This window comes from Mobula hypostoma, chromosome 3 (genome assembly GCF_963921235.1).
Source record: "Mobula hypostoma chromosome 3, sMobHyp1.1, whole genome shotgun sequence".
Taxonomy (NCBI): Eukaryota; Metazoa; Chordata; class Chondrichthyes; order Myliobatiformes; family Myliobatidae; genus Mobula; species Mobula hypostoma.
This window is the reverse complement of record NC_086099.1, coordinates 214,998,766-215,018,895: the sequence shown is the minus strand read 5'-3', so window position 1 is coordinate 215,018,895 and position 20,130 is coordinate 214,998,766. Positions and strand designations below refer to the sequence as shown.

At 44.1% G+C, this 20,130-nt stretch overlaps 1 protein-coding gene across 6 annotated transcripts in view; it reads right to left on the bottom strand.

The window, feature by feature from the left end:
• The window catches only part of LOC134344521 (5'-AMP-activated protein kinase subunit gamma-2-like), a 512,949-nt gene that overhangs the window by 226,847 nt on the left and 265,972 nt on the right, over positions 1-20,130 (bottom strand). The window lies entirely within an intron of this gene.

The window sequence follows — 20,130 nt, the reverse complement described above, 5'->3', positions numbered from 1 at the left end:
AACCTGAAAGAGTGCAGAGAAAATCCACGAGGATGTTGCTGAGATTTGAGAACCTGAGTGATAGGGAAAGATTGAAGAGGTTAGGATATTATTCCTGGAGCACAGGAGAATGAGAGGAAATTTGATAGAGGTATACAAAATGATGAGGGGTACAGACAGGGTAAATGCAAGTAGGCTTGAGGTTGGGTGAGACTAGAACTAGAGGTCATGGGTTAAGAGTGAAAGATAGAACATTTCAAGGGAACATAAGCAGGAACTTCTTCATGCAGAGGGCGTTGAGAGTGTGCTACAAACTGCCAGAGGAAAGAATCGTGGGTTCTATTTCAACATTTAAAGGAAATTTGGATAAGTACATGGATGGGAGGGGGATGGAGGCTATGGTCAAGGTGTGGGTTAATGGAACTACGCAGAATAATAGTTTGGCGCAGATGAGATGGGCCAAAGGACCTGTTTCTGTGCTGTTTCAACAGCTCCTCGGAATCTGTGGAACGCAGAAGGACACAAATGACCCTACTTGCTGTTTTCAAATCTGGCTCCCACTATGCACCATCCAATGGCTCCTTGCAATCTGTTACTGTGTTACTAGGTTATCGTGTTCAGTTCAGGGCACCTCATTATATGGAGAAGTAGAAGCTTTAGAGAGGATGACTGGATTATTGAACAAGTCTTATGAGGATAGCTTGAGTGAGCAAGTATTTTTCTCTTTGGAGCGAAGGAGGAAGAGAAGTGACTTGATAGAGGTGTACAAGATTATAAGAGGCATAGATTGAGAGAACACTTAGTTCCCTGTTCCCAGAATGGAAATGGCTAATACGAAAGGACTTAATTTTAAGGTGATTGGAGGAAATTATAGGGAGTTGTCAGAGGTAGGATTTTTTTAAGAGAGTGGTAATTGCGTGGAACGTGCTGCCAAGGGTGGTGGTAGAGGCACTCAGAAGGTTTAAAATGATCTGAGATAGGCACATGGATGAAAGAAAATTGAGCGGGAGGAAAGTGTTAGACTGATCTTGGAGTGGGTAAAAATGGTGGCCCAATGTTGTGGGCCAAAGGATCAGTACTGTGCTGTTGTACTGTCCTGTTCTATGTAACACAAATCATTCTGTAGAATTCTATCACTAAAGAGTAGGGAAAGATGTGTTTATTTAGAAGTTAATTAAAGGGAGGAAGATGTATCACACCCCCTTTTGTACTTCTGAGTTGGGGGTATTCTCATTTCTGGCCAACATAACTTCCTATTCGCACTTGTATTTATCAGCTGAATTTTAATTTACCAGCTGCCAAGATGGGACTTGAACTCACCTTGCAGCTGAATAATAGGAATAATAATCGTCAAAGAAACACTACCATTTGTGGGTATGTTTGCATTGATTCTATGATCCTAACAAATCTCAACAAAGCAGTTGACAAGATTTAGTAAAATATTGCATAAACAAAAGTTCTTCCACTTTCAACTCAGGTGAGCAACTCAGTGTGAATTCAAAAACAAGCCGCTGGGAGTGCTGATTTAAATTCCGAAGAACTGCAGCTAGGCCAGGGATTTGACAAGTTGCAGGTGTGTTTACTGCTGCTACTTAACAAAGGGTGAGCGGACACTTCCCGGGACACCATGGTGGCCTTACCCAGCCTGCAGTTCCGAGTGTCAACTGAACACGGGACACAGCAGAGCTGCCTGGGCTCCTGTGGTAGGTTCAATCTCAATCCTATATTACTCCACTTCCTGCATACATCTTGATGCTTCCTGGTATTTAGAGTCATTGAAAACTTAAAACATAGGAAACTATTTGGCCCACCTTATCCGCGCTGCTTTCTCAGGCGGAGAGAGAGCAGGATCTCCCAGTGGCCGCACATTTTAATTCCACGTCCCATTGCCATTCTGATATACCTATCCACGGCCTCCTCTACTGTCGAGATGAAGCCACACTCAGGTTGGAGGAACAACACCTTATATTCTGTCTGGGTAGCCTCCAACCTGATGGCATGAACATTGACTTCTCTCACTTCCGTTAATGCCCCACCTCCCCTTCGTACCCCATCCCTTATTTATTTATTTAAAGGTATTTTTTCCTCTCTTTCTTCCTCTGTCCCTCTCACTATAACTCCTTGCCCATCCTCTAGGTCCCCCCACCTTCTTTCTCCCTAGGCCTCCCGTCCCATGATCCTGTCCTTTCTCCAGCCTCGTATCCCGTTTGCCAATCAACTTTCCAGCTCTTGGCTCCATCCCTCCCCCTCCTGTCTCCTCCTATCATTTCAGATCTCCCCCTCCCCCTCCCCCTCCCCCTTTCAAATCTCTTATTATCTCTTCTTTCAGTTAGTCCTGATGAAGGGTCTCGGCCCAAAACGTCGACTGTACCTCTTCCTATAGATGCTGCCTGGCCTGCTGCGTTCACCAGCAACTTTTGTGTGTGCTGCATCCTTAGATTGTGTTTGTTGTTAACTCAAACAACACGTTTCACTGTAAAAATAAATCTAAATCTGAGCCCTTAGGTCTCCTTACCATTCACCAGGAACATTTATCAGGAGCGCTGGGTACGCAGGACCCTTAGTGATCCCACCCATCCATCCAGCATCCTCCTTGACTTTCTACCATCAGGCAGGAGACTCTGATGCATAAAGACAAGGACAGACAGGATGGGAAACAGTTTCTTCCCTCAGGCCATTAAGCTTCTGAACTCCTTGCCGCATTGTATTCGCATCGTATCGCTAGATAATCTATTCTGTATCTTACAATATTTAATTCATGCACTGTAGTTTGTTTTTTTTTGTCTAATCCATCTGTAAATGTCATCTTTACTTCCATAAATTATTGTGTATTATGTATACTACCAATCCTTTACACCTTAGTTCAGAGAAACATTATTTCATTTGACCATATACACGTACATTAAAAAATGACAATGAACTTGACTTGATATGACTTAACTTGACTTGATCTGGCTGGAGAGACTATGCGCTTCCTCCATAATGAGGCTTACATTACGCTGTTCATAAATTTCAGAACTTGGGTCCCTGTACCTCCCTCTGCAATTGGATCATCGACTTCCTAACCGGAAGACCACAGTCTGTGCGGATTGGTGATAACATCTCCTCCTCGTTGACGATCAACACTGGCGCACCTCAGGGGTGTGTGCTTAGCCCACTGCTCTGCTCCTTCTATACCCATGATTGAGTGGCTAGGCACAGCTCAAATACCATCTATAAATTTGCTGATGATACAACTGTGGTCGGTAGAACCTCAGATGGAGACGAGAGGGCATACAGGAGTGAGATATGCCAACTACTGGAGTGGTGTCGCAGCAACTACCTTGCATTCAACGTCGGTAAGACGAAAGAGTGATTGTGGACTTTAAGAAGGGTAACACGAAGGAACACAAACCAATCCTCATAGAGGGATCAGAAGTAGAGAGAGTGAACAATTTCAAGTTCCTGGGTGTCAAGATCTCTGAGGACCTAACCTGATTCCAACATATTGATGCAGCAAGACAGTGGCTATATTTCATAAGAAGTTTGAAGAAATTTGGTTTGTCAACTAAAACACTCGAAAGCTTCTATAGATGTACTGTGGAGAGCATTCTGACAGGCTGCTTCACTGTCTGATATGGGGAGGGGGGGAAACCACTGCACAGGGCTGAAAGAAATTACAGAAAGTTGTAAAATTAGTCAGCTCCATCTCGGGTATTAGCCTCCGTAGTATCCAAAACATCTTCAAGGAGCGGTGCCTCAGAAAAGCGGCTTCCATCATCAATGACCCCCACTACCCAGGACATGCCCTCTTCTCATTGTTACCATCAGGAAGGAGGTACAGAAGCCTGAAGGCACACACTCAGCGATTTAGGGACAGCTTCTTCTCCTCTGCCGTGTGACTCCTAAATGGACATTGAACCCATGAACATGACCTCACTTTTTAAAATATATTATTATTTCTGTTTTTGCACTATTTACACATATACACATATATACTTACTGATATTTATTTATTTATTTTCCCCTTCTTTCTGCATTATCATGTATTGCATTGCACTGCTGCTGCTAAGTTAACAAATGTCATGACACAAGTCAGTGATAATAAGACTGATTCTGATACATAATTTCCTAAAATTTGATAATTTCTTCCTTTAGCATCATGTTCCAAAGTTCTCAAGTTCCAGAAATGTCTTTATATATTAGCCATTCCAAAAACCAGCACTCTCCTAACATTCTACACATAGGATTTCTGTGATATTGCTGAAATGTTACAATGATATCCTGGGCTATTTCCCCACTAGCCTTCAAATAACAAATTTTTATATAAATGCAAAAGTAAAGCTCCAAGTTTTACCTTTGACCAACAAACAGTTTGGCCACTTGAATGGAGACTACAGAAATTGATTCTCACATTCCAGGAGCCATTGCGGCATTTCACATCACTGCCGCCCTCTAGAGGATGTCTCTGCATTGCAACTGCAACTGCAGATCGAATCCACAGGAATAAAAAATCATCAGACCAACTGTCTCTTTATCAAAGACTTCTCAGTTTAAAACACTACACCTCAATAACTTTTAACTCATTAGATTCATGTGCATTTTTATAAATGTTACTACTTACAATGAGCATAAACTTCAATAATGCCAAGCAACTGACTGGACAGTGTTCAGTGTTGTAGTACTGTGATACGAGTTTGTTGATGCATCCTATCTGGATGTATCACAGCTTGGTATGGCAACTGGTCTGCCCAAGACCACAAGAACTTTGTTACATGGTGTGAGCAGAATTATCTGCAGCTTAATATGAAAAGGACTAAGGAGCTGGTGGTAGACCTGAGGAGAGCTAAGGTACCGGTGACCCCTGTTTCCATCCAGGGGGTCAGTGTGGACATGGTGGAGGATTACAAATACCTGGGGATACGAATTGACAATAAACTGGACTGGTCAGAGAACACTGAGGCTGTCTACAAGAAGGGTCAGAGCTGTCTCTATTTCCTGAGGAGACTGAGGTCCTTTAACATCTGCCAGACGATGCTGAGGATGTTCTACGAGTCTGTGGTGGCCAGTGCTATCACGTTTGCTGTTGTGTGCTGGGGCAGCAGGCTGAGGGTAGCAGACACCAACAGAATCAACAAACTCATTCGTAAGGCCAATTATGTTGTGGGGATGGAACTGGACTCTCTCACGGTGGTGTCTGAAAAGAGGATGCTGTCCAAGTTGCATGCCATCTTGGACAATGTCTCCCATCCACTACATAATGTACTGATTGGGCACAGGAGTACATTCAGCCAGAAACTCATTCCACCGAGATGCAACGCAGAGTGTCATAGGAAGTCATTCCGGCCCATGGTCATCAAACTTTACAACTCCTCCCTTGGAGGGTCAGACACCCTGAGCCAATAGGCTGGTCCTGGACTTATTTCCTGGCATAATTTACATATTACTATTTAACTATTTATGGTTTTATTACTATTTATTATTTATGGTGCAACTGTAACGAAAACCAATTTCCCCCGGGATCAATAAAGTATGACTATGACTATGAAATTACAGAGAGTTATGAACTCAGCTCAGTACATCATGAAAACCAGCCACAGGCTCTCTTTTGATAAACCTAGTGGTTAATATGCTTTACAGTACCAGCGACCCAGGTTTAATTCCTTCCACTGCCTATAAAGAGTTATACATTCTCCCTGTGGCTGTGTGGGTTTCCTCCCACAGTCCAAAGATGTATTGGTTGTTAAGTTAAATGGTGATTGTAGGTTGTCCAGTGACTGGGTTAAGGTTAAATCAGGGGTTGCTGCACAGCATGGCTTGAAGAACAGGAAGGGCCTACTCTGTGCTGTATTCAATAAAACAAAACAAAATTAAAAAGCAAAGCAGCCAACATAATCAAGGACCCCTACCCCTCCCACCCTGGACATTCTCTCTTCTCCCTGCCCCCCCCCCAACAAGCAGAAGTTTGGGATCTTGTAGGATAAGATGGACTCTTGACCTCAGTCTACCTTCTCATGGCATTGGTTTCACTGCAGCAGTGCACGTTCTCTGTAACTGAAACATTATATTCTGCATTCTGGTATTATTTTCTCCTACCTCAATGCTTTAGGAACAGTCTCTTCCCCTCTGAAATCAGATTTCTGAGCAGCCCATGAACTCCTGAATGCTACCTCAACACTTACTTATGTATTGTAACTTATGTTAATTTGTTATACCTGCACTGAACTGCTGCCACAAAACAACAAAATTCACGACTTATGTCAGTGATTATAAGAGTGATTCTGATAAGGGACTGCAGATGCTGGAATGAGGATTGCACACTATCTACTGGAATGAGGAATGCATACATGTCCAGTTCTGATATACTTCCATCCCCCATCAGGAAGGTCTCAAAGCTCTCCGCTTCTTTTTGGATTCCAGACCTAATCAGTTCCACTCTACCACCACTCTGCTCCGTCTAGGGGAATTAGTCCTTACTCTTAATAATTTCTCCTTTGGCTCCTCCCACTTCCTCCAAACTAAAGGTGTAGCTATGGGCACCCGTATGGGTCCTAGCTATGCCTGCCTTTTTGTTGGCTTTGTGGAACAATCTATGTTCCGTGCCTATTCTGGTATCTGTCCCCCACTTTTCCTTCGCTACATCGACGACTGCATTGGTGCTGCTTCCTGCACGCATGCTGAGCTCATTGACTTTATTAACTTTGCCTCCAACTTTCACCCTGCCCTCAAGTTTACCTGGTCCATTTCCGACACCTCCCTCCCCTTTCTAGATCTTTCTGTCTCTGTCTCTGGAGACAGCTTATCCACTGATGTCTACTATAAGCCTACTGACTCTCACAGCTATCTGGACTATTCCTCTTCTCACCCTGTCTCTTGCAAAAATGACATCCCCTTCTCGCAATTCCTCCGTCTCTGCCGCATCTGATCTCAGGATGAGGCTTTTCATTCCAGGACGAGGCAGATGTCCTCCTTTTTTAAAGAAAGGGGCTTCCCTTCCTCCACCATCAACTCTGCTCTCAAACGCATCTCCCCCATTTCACGCACATCTGCTCTCACTCCATCCTCCCGCCACCCCACTAGGAATAGGGTTCCCCTGGTCCTCACCTACCACCTCACCAGCCTCCAGGTCCAACATATTATTCTCCGTAACTTCTGCCACCTCCAATGGGATCCCACCACTAAGCACATCTTTCCCTCCCCGCCTCTCTCTGCTTTCCGCACGACTCCCTACGCGACTCCCTTGTCCATTCGTTCCCCCCCATCCCTCCCCACTGATCTCCCTCCTGGCACTTATCCTTGTAAGTGGAACAAGTGCTACACATGCCCTTACACTTCCTCCCTTACCACCATTCAGGGCCCCAGACAGTCCTTCCAGGTGAGGCGACACGTCACCTGTGAGTCGGCTGGGGTGATATACTGCGTCCGGTGCTCCTGATGTGGCCTTCTATATATTGGCGAGACCCGACGCAGACTGGGAGACCGCTTTGCTGAACACCTACTCTCTGTCCACCAGAGAAAGCAGGATCTCCCAGTGGCCACACATTTTAATTCCACATCCCATTCCCATTCTGACATGTCTATCCACGGCCTCCTCTATTGTAAAGATGAAGCCACACTCAGGTTGGAGGAACAACACCTTATATTCTGTCTGGGTAGCCTCCAACCTGATGGCATGAACATCGACTTCTCTAACTTCTGCTAATGCCCCACCTCTCCCTTGTACCCCATCCGTTATTTATTTTTATACACACATTCTTTCTCTCACAACAAACAACAGGAATACTGCAGATGCTGGAAATTCAAGCAACATACATCAAAGTTGCTGGTGAACGCAGCAGGCCAGGCAGCATCTGTAGGAAGAGGTGCAGTCGACGTTTCAGGCCGAGACCCTTCGTCAGGACTAACTCTCCGTCTGTCCCTCTGACTATACCCCTTGCCCATCCTCTGGGTTTCCCCCCCCTTGTCTTTCTCCCCGGACCTCCTGTCCCATGATCCTCTCATATTCCCTTTGCCAATCACCTGTCCAGCTCTTGGCTCCATCCCTCCCCCTCCTGTCTTCTCCTATTATTTTGGATCTCCCCCTCCCACTTTCAAATCTCTTACTAACTCTTCCTTCAGTTAGTCCTGACGAAGGGTCTCGGCCCGAAACGTCGACTGTACCTCTTCCTAGAGGTGCTGCCTGGCCTGCTGCGTTCACCAGCAACTTTGATGTGTGTTGAGTGCATACTATCTACTGGAATGAGGAATGCGCACACTCTACCGGAACGAGGAGCGCACACTCTCTACTGGAATGAGGATTGCACACTCTCTGCTGGAGGAACTCAGCAGGTCGAGCAGCATCTGTGGGAGGAAAGGAACTGTCAATGTTTCGGATCGAAACACCGCATCAGGACCGGATTGTTTGATGCTCAAGACTATTTTATCAGTTAAAGCCTCTGTCTGGCTGCTGAACCAACAGTCAGGAGACTGGGCACTGAGCAGCTGAAGGCAGCGACCTTTCACTGTGCCCAAGCGATGATGCATTCTTGCATCAGATGATTTTCCTAGTCTACATCACACAGCACAGTCACCCCCTTCCCACTCCCACATCGCCCCGAACCAACGTGATTCCAATGCGCAATCTTGTCTTTTTGGCAGACAAGCAAGAATTCTTGGAATGCATGAAGTGAGACATGTGATTGCCGCTCCTGGTAATCTGACTGTGTTGAGCGATGTGCCTGAGGGGGAAGGTACTGTAAATGGAAGGGAACTCAATCATATAAATTTCACACAGTGAAAGCCTGTTAGGCTCAGATAGATGACTATTGTTCATCATTTGCACATGTTCCTAATTGCAACTCTCAATGGGCTGCAGGGTATTCTAATTGCTCTTTCTATGTAATTCTCTTTCCTATCTACACATCCTCAAGCTTCTCCGTAGCTGTTATCTTTCTCTGCGGTTGTTACACTTTGTTCAGCATTGTTATTGTTTCACCTTTGTAGGAGCCACGTATCTGTTCTGTATTTACTCCTTAATCCGTATTGCACATTTATTATGGTAACTAGTCACATTAGTGGGCGCATGGTAAGAGCAAGGGGAATAAGTCATGTATTCTTGCTTATTTCGCAGCAGTTGGGTTTCGCTTTGTAGGAAGTAATGTCTTGCAGACCCTGCCAGAGTTGCCGTGCATCTGATGTTGCCTCCAACCTCGTTCAAAATTGTCTCTTTGCCCTTGAAATAGCCCTTCGCAGATCATACCTGGTTTTCTGGTACAGGCCTGGATCGCCAGACTCGAATGCCACAGATCTAGCCTTCAGCAGATGACGTACCTCCTGGTTCATCCACGGCTTTTGGTTTGGGAATGTACAGCAAGTCTTTGTAGGCACACACTCATCCACACAGGTTTTAATGAACTCAGTAACAACTGCAGCATACTCATCCAGGTTTGAAGATGAATCCCTGAATACAATCTAGTCTACTAATTCAAAGCAGTCCTGTAGGTGCTCCTGTGCTTCCCTTGTCCATACCTTCTTGGTCCTCACTGCTGATGCTGCAGTCTCCAGTCTCTGCCTATACTCAGGGAGCAGAAGCACAGCCAGGTGATCAGACTTCCTGAAGTGAGGGCGTGGAATAGCACGGTAGGCAGCCTTGATGGTGGTGTATCAATAGTCCAGTGTGTTGTTTCCTCTGGTATTGCAAGTGATCTGTTGTAAGCATTCTTCTAGGGTGCATCACAACCTGGTATGGAAGTTGTCCTGTCCAAGACCGAAAGAAGCTGCAGAAGATTGTGAACACAGCGCAGCACATCACACAAACCAACCTTCCGTCCTTGGACTCACTTTACACCGCACGTTGTCGGAGCAGTGCTGCCAGGGTAATCAAGGACACGACCCACCCAGCCAACACACTTTTCATCCCTCTTCCCTCTGGGAGAAGGCTCAGGAGCTTGAAGACTCGTACGGCCAGATTTGGGAACAGCTTCTTTCCAACTGCGATAAGACTGCTGAACGGATCCTGACCCGGATCTGGGCCGTACCCTCCAAATATCCGGACCTGCTACTCGGTTTTTCTGCACTACCTTACTTTCTATTTTTCTATTTTCTATTTGTGATTTGTAATTTAAATTTTTAATATTTACTAATTTTTAATATCTAATATTTGTAATCCAGGGAGCAGGAAGCGCAGAATCAAATATCGCTGTGATGATTGTATGTTCTAGTATCAATTGTTTGGTGACAATAAAGTATAAAGTAATTGCTTCGTGATTTTTTTCAGACTAGACTGATTAAAATCTCTCAAAACAATGGTGAAGACGTTAGGATGCGCTGTTTCGTGCAAGTTGATCCCATTGCTCAGATCATCTAAAGCCTGATTGACATTGGCCTGAGGTGGAATATAAACTGCTACCAAAATTATCCTGGAGTATTCTGGGGTAGGTAAAAAGGATGGCACCTAACTGCTAGATATTCCAGTTCTGGTGAGCAGAATTGGGACAGCACTGATATATTTGTGCACCAAGAAGAGTTGATAATGAGTTATACTCCTCCACCTCTGCTTTTGAGAGACTCTATAGATCTATCCTGACAGTGTATGGTAAACCCATCGATCTGAATAGCTGCATCTGGTACGAAAGAGGTTAACCAGGATTCCGTGAAACAAAGGACACATATGGTCCTAATGTCCCTCTGATTCAGCACGCTAGCTCTGAGATAATCAATTTATTTACCAGAGACTGCACATTTGCTAGCAAGGTAGTTGGTATTTGGAGTTTAAAACCCCTTTTCCTTAAACGCACTTGTAACCTCGATCTACAGCCACGCTTCTTCCCTGGGCTCTTCCATCCACAGTCAGAGTTGTTTCCGTCAGCTTTAAGCAGCAATAGTTCACTTAAACGCATTAAGACATCTTTGTTGACTGTACTGACCTTGGAAGCAGTTATGCTTTTTTGTTGTATCAGGCTGAAACAAGAATATTTAATCGTATCCACGGAGAGTATTGCTGCTACTCGAGTTGCCCCTAGGCACCCCAGAAATAACTTTCCTGTAAAACCATGGGCTCTTAACTTGGTAAGCAGCCTCATGCGTGGCACCTTGTCAAAAGCCTTCTGAAAGTCATAATATTCAACATCCACTGCATCCCCTTTATCAATCCTATTTGTAATTGAGGGAGGAGAAGATGCCGGCGCGACGCTGCGCGCGGCCTCTCCAGTGAAATGATATTGTATTTGTTAAATAGGGGCCGTGCACAATCCTGATTTGATGGAGACAGACATGAGAAGCACGGAGGAACATCTGGAGAAACTTCTGAAATGCCCGCTTTGCTGCCGCTGCTACTATGCGATCCAGAATCTCCGGAGGGAAGGCCCCAAATCCTCAACTTTGCCTGTTGCTGGCAGCCGGGGCCGGGGTCGAAGTGCTCGGCAGAGATGGTGCTCAGTACTCGGTGTCGGAGGGCTGGTCGGAGGCTCGAAGTTTTCAGACGGACTGAGAGTCGGATTGTGGTCGGGTGCTTCCAGGATGCTGCACTGGCAAGTTTGCGGCACTGGAAGCTCATGGCAGGGAGAGTTTTCTTCCTTCTCCCGTCTGTGTGAGATGTTGGGACTTTCGAGAGACTTTGAGACTTTTTTTACCGTGCCCATGGTCTATTCTTCTATCAAATTACAGTATTGCCTGCACTGTTGTAACTATATGTTATAATTATGTGGTTTTTGTCAGTTTTTCAGTCTTAGGGTGTCTTGTGTTTCTGTGATATCACACTGGAGGAACATTGTATCATTTCTTAATGCATGCATTACTAAATGACAATAAAAGAGGATTGCGTGTCCTCATAATCTAATCTAATCTAATTTCCTCAAAGAATTCCAACAGGTTCATCAGGAAGATTTTCCCTTAAAGGAAAACATGCTGAATTCTTCCTATCTTGTCCTGTGTCACCAAGTACTCCATAACCCCATCCTTAATAATTGACTCCAATCTTCCCAGTCACTGAGGTCAGGCTAACTGGTCTTTCATTCTGCTGCCTTCCTCCTTTCTTAAAGAGTGGAGTGACATTTACAATTTTCCAGTCCTCTGGCACCATGCTGGAGTCCAATGATTTTTGAAAGATCATTTCTAATGCTGCCACAATCTCTAAAGCTACCTCTTTTAGAACCCGAGGCTGCAGTCCATCTGGTCCAGGTGACTTATGTACCCTTAGGTCTTTCAGCTTTTTGAGCACCTTCTCCCTTGTATTAGTAACAGAACTCACTTCTCCTCCCTCACACCCTTCAACATCTGGCACAGTGCTGGTGTCTTCCACAGTGAAACAGACGTAAAATACTCATTTAGTTCAGCTGCCATCTCCTTGTCCCCGTTATTATTTCTCTGGCCTCATTTTCTAGCTGTCCTATATCCACTCTCATTTCTCTTTTATTTTTAACATACTTGAAAAAACTTTTATTATCCAATTTGATATTGTTAGCTAGCTTGCTTTCAATTTCATCTTTTCCCCCCAATCCTTCTTTTAGTTGCTCTCTGTAGGTTTTAAAAGCTTCCCAATCCTCTAACTTCCCGCTAATTTTTTCCTTTGCTGTATGCCCTCTCTTTTGCCTTTACATTATCTTTGACTTCCCTTGTCAGCCACAGTTGTACTATTTTCCCATTTATTTCTTCGTTTTTGGAATACATCTATCCCGCACCTTTCTCATCTTCCCAGAAGCTGAAGCCATTGTTGCTCTACTGTCATCCGTGCCAGCCACTCCATCCAATTTACTTTGACAAATTCCTGTCTCATACCACCGTAATTTCACTGAAATACTGCTATGTCAGACTTTACTTTCTTACTATCAAATTTCAAGTTGAACTCAATCATATGGTGATCACTGTCTCCTACGGGTTCTTTTACCTTAAGCTCCCTAATCACCCCGTTTCATTACATAATGCCCAATCCAGTACAGCTGATACCCAATGACAAACTGCTCTAAAAAGTCATCTCGTAGGCATTCAACAAACTCGCTCTCTTGAGATCCATTACCAACCTGATTTTCCCAATCGACCTGCATGTTAAAATCTCCCAAGACTATGCCCTTTTGACACATCTTTTCTATTTCCCGTTGTAATCTGTGGGTCACATCCCAGCTACTGTTTGGAGGCCTGTATATAACTACCTTATATCACGGTTCTTTTACCCTTGCAGTTTCTTAACTCTACCACAAGGTTTCAACATCTTCTGAACCTATGTCACATCTCTCTACTGATTTGATGCCATTCTTTACCAGCAGAGCCATGCCACCCCCTCCGCCTATCTTCCTATCTCTCCATCTCTCCAATATCCCTCAAAACTGCATGGGTAAAAGGAGCCTGATACAAGGTGAACCTTGGACATTCAGCTGCCAAATACAACCATCCTTCAGCCATGATTCAATGATGGCCATAACATCATACTTGGCAATCTGTAATAGTGCAATAAGGTCATCCACCTTATTTCTTATACTCCGTGCATTGAGATACAACACTTGGATACTGTATTTGCTACCCTTTTTGATTCTGCATCCCTAATGTACTGATACTCACCCTGCTGGTTGCAATTTTGTCCTATCATCTGCCTTCCCTTCCTGACGGTCAGCCTGCATGCAAGCTTTGCTTTTTTACCATCCATCCTATCCTGAGTCCCTTCACTCTGGTTCCATCCCCCTGTCAAGTTGGTTTTAGTATCTCAGTAAATGTAACAAGTCACTTTTTATTGTCACTTCCAACCATAACTGCTGGTACAGAACATAGTAAAAATGAGACAACGTTTTCCAGGACCATGGTACTACATGAAACAATACAAAAACTACACTGAACTACGTAAGAAATAATTCACCAATTTACCAACTTACCTAAGAGTAATAAATACCAATCAATTGCCACCCAACCCACCCACAATGTTTTGCAAGAATATTGTCAAAGAAGAAGCCAAACATTGTGACAAGGGATAAGACGATTTTAGGGAAATTTTAAAAGTACTGAGAAAGGGATTTAGCGAGGAAATTCAAGAAGATAAGGTCGTAGAACCTTGTTCTACCTTAATGCGCTGCATAATGATCTCAGTACATGTAACAATAATCAACCAATTACAAGTCTATTACTGGAACCACCACAAGAATATCAATAAAATCATGAACATCATAGCAAAGAAATGTACCATTTGCCCGTTGTTCCTATCCTGCTTGACACCTTCATCATAACATTACGTTCAGAACATGAGAAAGTCTGCAGATGCTGGAAATCTGAAACAACACACACAAAATGCTGGAGGTACTCAGCAGGTCAGGCAGCATCTATGGAAAGGAATAAACAGTCGACATTTCGGGCCGAGACCCTTCTTCAGGACAATGTTCAGAAGGTTTTCTTTGGCTGCAAAGTACTTGTCTTGCACACTGTGATGAATAGCTGAAAGTCAATGAATATCCATCAGGCACCCATCTGTATTCATCCTTATTCATCAGCACTTTGTCCATTGCCTTGGTGATTCAAGTGCATCACCATCTGGCACGGGGGGAGTACTGCACAGAATCGAAGTAAACTGCAGAGAGTTGTAAAATTAGTCAGCTCCATCATGGGCACTGGCCTCTATAGCATCCAAGACATCTTCACGAAGCAGAGTCTCTGAAGGGTGGCATCCATCAATAAGGACTCCCACCACCCAGGACATGCCCTCCTCTCACTGTTACCATCAGGAAGGTGGTACATACTTAGTGATTCAGGAACAGCTTCTTCCCCTCTGCTATCCAATGTATTATCATGCATTGCAGCATACTGCTACCGCAACGTTAACAAATTTCATGACATATGCCTGTGAAAGCTGATTCTGATTCTTAAATGTTGCGAGAGTACCTGATACCACCTCCTGACATTCCAGATTGCAGCCAATCTCAGGGTGAGCTTTCCCTTCTCTTCAGATTCGGTCTCTCTTTAGCTCTCCATATCTGCCATATGCTTCCATGTATTTCCATTTATCAAATCCTAATACCCCCTGAAGACATGAGAGACTGCAGATGCTGGAATCTGGAATTTGATGGAACTCAGCCTGTTGAGCAGCATGGGGGGGGGGGTAGTTGGCACTGGGGTCGCTGGGCACGTAGCTGGGCATGAAGTATATTTTTTTTGCATGACTTTTTTTTTTGCTCGTTATTTTGAATGCACTGCGTATGTTTTGTACCTTGGCCCCGCGAATGAAAATTAAAATTGAATTAGATTTGATTCGATTTGATTGGTTTTGTGAACACTGATTACCCGGCAGATTCTGCCCAACTGTCTTGCTCCTAATATCCCTTGACATCCTAGTATTTCTCTACACCCACTTTCCTTACCTTTCACCTTTACAATGACACATTGGTCCTGCAAGTCTCACAATTTTACTTTTCACTTTTTTGCCGGTTGTGGATTTACCTGCTAGAAGCTTTACCAGATCCTGTCTTGTAATACTGAAATCAGCCTTCATCCAATTCAACAGCTTAGATCCTACACCATCTCCTTCCCACCATTCATCTACAAACACTTCAAAGCTTTACCCAGCTTCATTCCCTCAGAATAGATCCAGTACTTCTCCTTCTCCAGAAGGACAGGTAACACAGTGGCCCAGAAGGCACTCCAGTTTGCATTTAAAAAATGTCACTCCCTCTAGGCCTATTTTATTAAGGTGACCCCAGCTGACATGGAGAGAACTGAAACAACTTCCACTGTCACATTTTCGCTCTTACACCTCTGCACGCCTTTATTTAGAGATACAGCACGGTAGCAGAACGCACCACCCAATCACACCTGTGTGAGCACATGGGGTTCCTCATTCCAAAGGGCCTATCTTTAACAAACTACATTCACTGGTCATTACCAAGTTGGTGCCTGTGGGAACATGGCAGGTGTAAGCTGAAAAGCCCAAAAATCAGTTGGAAGCCCGGAACTCAAAACTTGGAGACTGCAGGCCCGGAGGACTGTCCTCGTACGTGGGTGGGAGAGAGGACTGGGGCTTGCTTTGGTGTTGTTCTGTTGACTGTTGTGTTCTGTGTTGTTCTGCTGAGTTTTGTGAGAATCTATGTTGGTGCTGGAATGTGTGGCGACACCTGCGGGCTGCCCCCAGCACCTGTTGGTTGTGAAGCAAACAACGCATTTCACTGTACACTCAATAGCCATTTTATTAAGTACCTCCTGTGACCTAACAAGGGGGCCACTGAGGGTATATTCATGGTCTTATGCTGTTGTAGCCCATTCACTTCAAGGTTGTGTGTTCAGAGATGCTGTTCTTCACACCACTGTTGTCTTCCTGTCAACTTGAACCAGTCTGGCCATTGCCCTCTGATCTCTCTCATTAACAAGGTGCTTTTGCCTATGGAAAAGCCACTCACTGGATGTTTTTTTTTGTTTTTCACAGCAGTCTCTCTAAACTCTAGAGACACTGTTGTGCGGGAAAATCCCAGGTGAGCAGAAGGTTCAAACAACCCTGTCAGGCACCAGCAATCATTCCACAGTCAAAGTCACTTTGATCACAACTCTTCCCCATTCTAATGTCTAGTTTGAACAGCAACCGAACCTCTTGACCGTGTCTGCATGCTTTTATGCATTGAGTTGCTCCCACATGATTGACTGATTAGATATTTACATTAACGAGGTGTACAGGTGTACCTCAAAAAGTGGCCTCTGAGTGTATGCTTCCATAGACATGTGATAAATAAATCTGCTGAATCATTTGAGATGTTTGAAGTCCTGAAAGCTACTATGTGTATGTAATGTTAACTTTCCCTCTCTGTGGTTGTGGCTCTGCATTGCACAGAAAGAAAGACTTGACTTTGACTTCTGCAATAATCTTAAGATCTTAAAAAAAATCCTTGCCAGGGGGCAAGATTAAGATCAAGAGCATTATGTTCAATCCATGAAAGCTATTCCTTACAGCCTTAATCCACAAGCGTATTCCATATAATCTCCTTAACAGTAGCAGAGTGGGATGATAGTGCTTTGGTCACCTGGCTAAAATACAAGGGTCTCAATGATTGATCCTGAAACATGGTCAAGTCCCACAGCAGCAGTTGGGTTGGCTATATTCAGGAAGTTAAATAATTTTGGTGAGTCACTTGCTAAGCCACATCAGATGGCATTTGTGAGCCTGGATCTGTGAGTAAGGATGATGGGCTGCCTGTATGGCTAGAGTTCAGAAGTAATAAAAATGTACAATTATGTTACTGATTGTATACTACAAGTTCCTCAACTTGTTTGCAGGAGACAGAAGAGCAGAACATGCAGGCAAATTGCAGAGAGGTGTAAGAGGGAGGCCAAGCTCCAACAACGCCAAATTTTGCTCCTCACTTTTTGTCTGTTTCAAGACTCAAGATTCATGATTGATTAGTGTCCTTCTTCAGTAAAGGAGAACGAAATGATTGTTCCTCCGGATCAGATGGAGCATTAAAAAACACAGTAAATATAAACATAAAAGCAATCTTCTTATAAAATACAGTGTACAAGTAACTATTATATCCACAGACTGATTGTATATACATAAAGTGACACTTGGTGATGTGGCAGTGGGGGCTGGGTGGAGGTATTGATCAGCTTGGAGGAAGTAACTGTTTTTGAGTCTGGTGATCCTGGTGTGGAAGCTGCGTAGTCTCTTCCCTGATGGGAGTGAGACAAACAGTCCATGAAGAGGGTGGGTGGGATCTGTTGTGATATTCCTGGCCTTTTTCCAACACCTTCCTGTAAGTTGACCTGCCTGTAGCTGATTCCGGTCTATTGACAATAGACTGGACTGGTCTAAGAACACTGAGGCTGTCTACAAGAAGGGTCAGAGCCGTCTCTATTTCCTGAGGAGACTGAGGTCCTTTAACATCTGTGGGACGATGCTGAGGATGTTCTACCAGTCTGTGGTGGCCAGTGCTATCATGTTTGCTGTTGTGTGCTGGGGCAGCAGGCTGAGGGTAGCAGACACCAACAGAATCAACAAACTCATTCGTAAAGCCAGTGATGTTGTGGGGATGGAACTGGACTCTCTCACGGTGGTGTCTGAAAAGAGGATGCTGTCTAAGTTGCATGCCATCTTGGACAATGTCTCCCATCCACTACATAATGTACTGGGTGGGCACAGGAGTACATTCAGCCAGAGACTCATTCCACCGAGATGCAACACAGAGCGTCATAGGAAGTCATTCCTGCCTGTGCCATCAAACTTTACAACTCCTTCCTTGGAGGGTCAGACACCCTGAGCCGATAGGCTGGTCCTGGACTTATTCCATAATTTACTGGCATAATTTACATATTACTATTTAACTATTTATTACTATTGTTCTATTACTATTCTATTACTATTTATTATTTCCATGACTATTACTATTTACTAATAGTAGTATTACTATTACTATTTCTATTACTATTTATTATTTATGGTGCAACTGTAACGAAAACCAATTTCCCCCAGGATCAATAAAGTATGACTACGACTACGACTACCACCGGGTCGTGTTTTATGATATTGAAAAAGGCCTTCCTCCATTTCAGCAGCTTAGATTGGGGACCACTCCTCCCCTACAATTACCTCTTCTATAACTTCAGGTTACAGCCATAAATCCACAAAGGCCAACTGTCATCAGTTGAGGTCACCTTCATGCAACAGGGCTAGAAGAAACTCTCTGTTTTTAAAATGCATCCTGCAGAATTTTTTGAGCCAGTGTGCCAGACTCACAGACACTGGCCATTTGGCCCTAAAGTCTACTCTGGCATTCGATCCTAGCTGATTTTTCCCCTCTCAACCTTATTTTCCTGTCTTCTCCCTGTTACCTTTAATGCCCTTACTATCAAGAACCGATCAAACTCTCCTTTAAATGTACCCAATGACTTGACCTCCACAGCTATCTATGGCAACGAATTCCACAGATTCACCACCCTTGAGCTAAAGGAATTCCTCCTCATCTGTGTTCTAGAGGGAAACTCAAATACCATCTATCAATTTGCTGATGATACAACTATTGTTAGTAGAAAGTGAGATGGAGACAAGAGGGCGTACAGGAGTGAGGTTTACCAACTAGTGCAGTGGTGTTGCAGCAACAACCTGGCACTCAACATCATGATGAAACAGCTGATTATGGACTTCAGGAAGGGTAAGACGAAGGAGCATATACCAATCCTCATAGTGGGATCAGAAGCGGAGAGAGTGAGCAGCTTCAAGTTCCTGGTTGTCCAGATCTCTGAGGACCTAACCTGGTCGCAACATATTGATGCGGCTATAAAGAAGGCAAGACAGCGGCTATATTTCATTCGGAGTTTGAAGAAATTTGGTTTGTCAGCTAAACACTCAAAAACTTCTATGGATGTACTGTGGAGATCATTCTGACAGACTGCATCACTGTCTGATCTGGGGGTGGGGGGAGGACCACAGCAGTGCTAAAAGAAGCTACGGAAAGTTGTAAAATTATTTTTTCCCTTCTTCTTCTTCTTCTATATTATGTTGCATTGAACTGCTGCAGCTAAGTTAACAAATTTCACAACACACACTGGTGATAATAAACCTGATTCTGATTCTGAGTCTGAGTCTGAGTCTGAGTCTGTGCCCTCCAGTCTTAGAATCCCTCACTATAGGAGAATCTTCACCACGTCCACTCTGTCTAGCCTTTTCAATATTTGATAGGCTTCAATGACCTCCCCCTTCATTCTTCTAAGCTCTGGTGAGTATAGATCCAGAGCCATCAAATGCTCCTCATATGTTAACCCTTTCAATCCCATGATAGTTTGCATTATTTTGTTCCAGGAAGTGACCTTTCCATCATTCCTCCTGTTAACGCATTCATTAACTCCAGTTGCGTGACTCTCATGACTCTCCAGATTCAAAATTGTTGGCTTTGCCCTTATAAAGGGGTGGCATGTCAGTGCAGCAGTTAGTGTAACGGTTTACAGTGCCAACGACCAGAGTTCAATTCCTGCTGTTGCCCGCATGTTCTTCCCGTGACTGTCTCGGTGCTCTGGTTACCTCCCACAGTCCAAAGATGTACAGGTTGGGGGCTAGTACGTTGTGTGCATGCAATGTTGGCGCTGCCAGCACAGATTCAGGCTGTCTTGGTTGTTAGTGCAAACAATACATTTCACTGTATGTTTTGATGCACGTTAATCTTCATCTTTAAAAAAAAACTGGAACCACAAAGACATCTGTCCAACTCCAGACATATGTGGCTTAGTCCACAAATACCTTAGGCT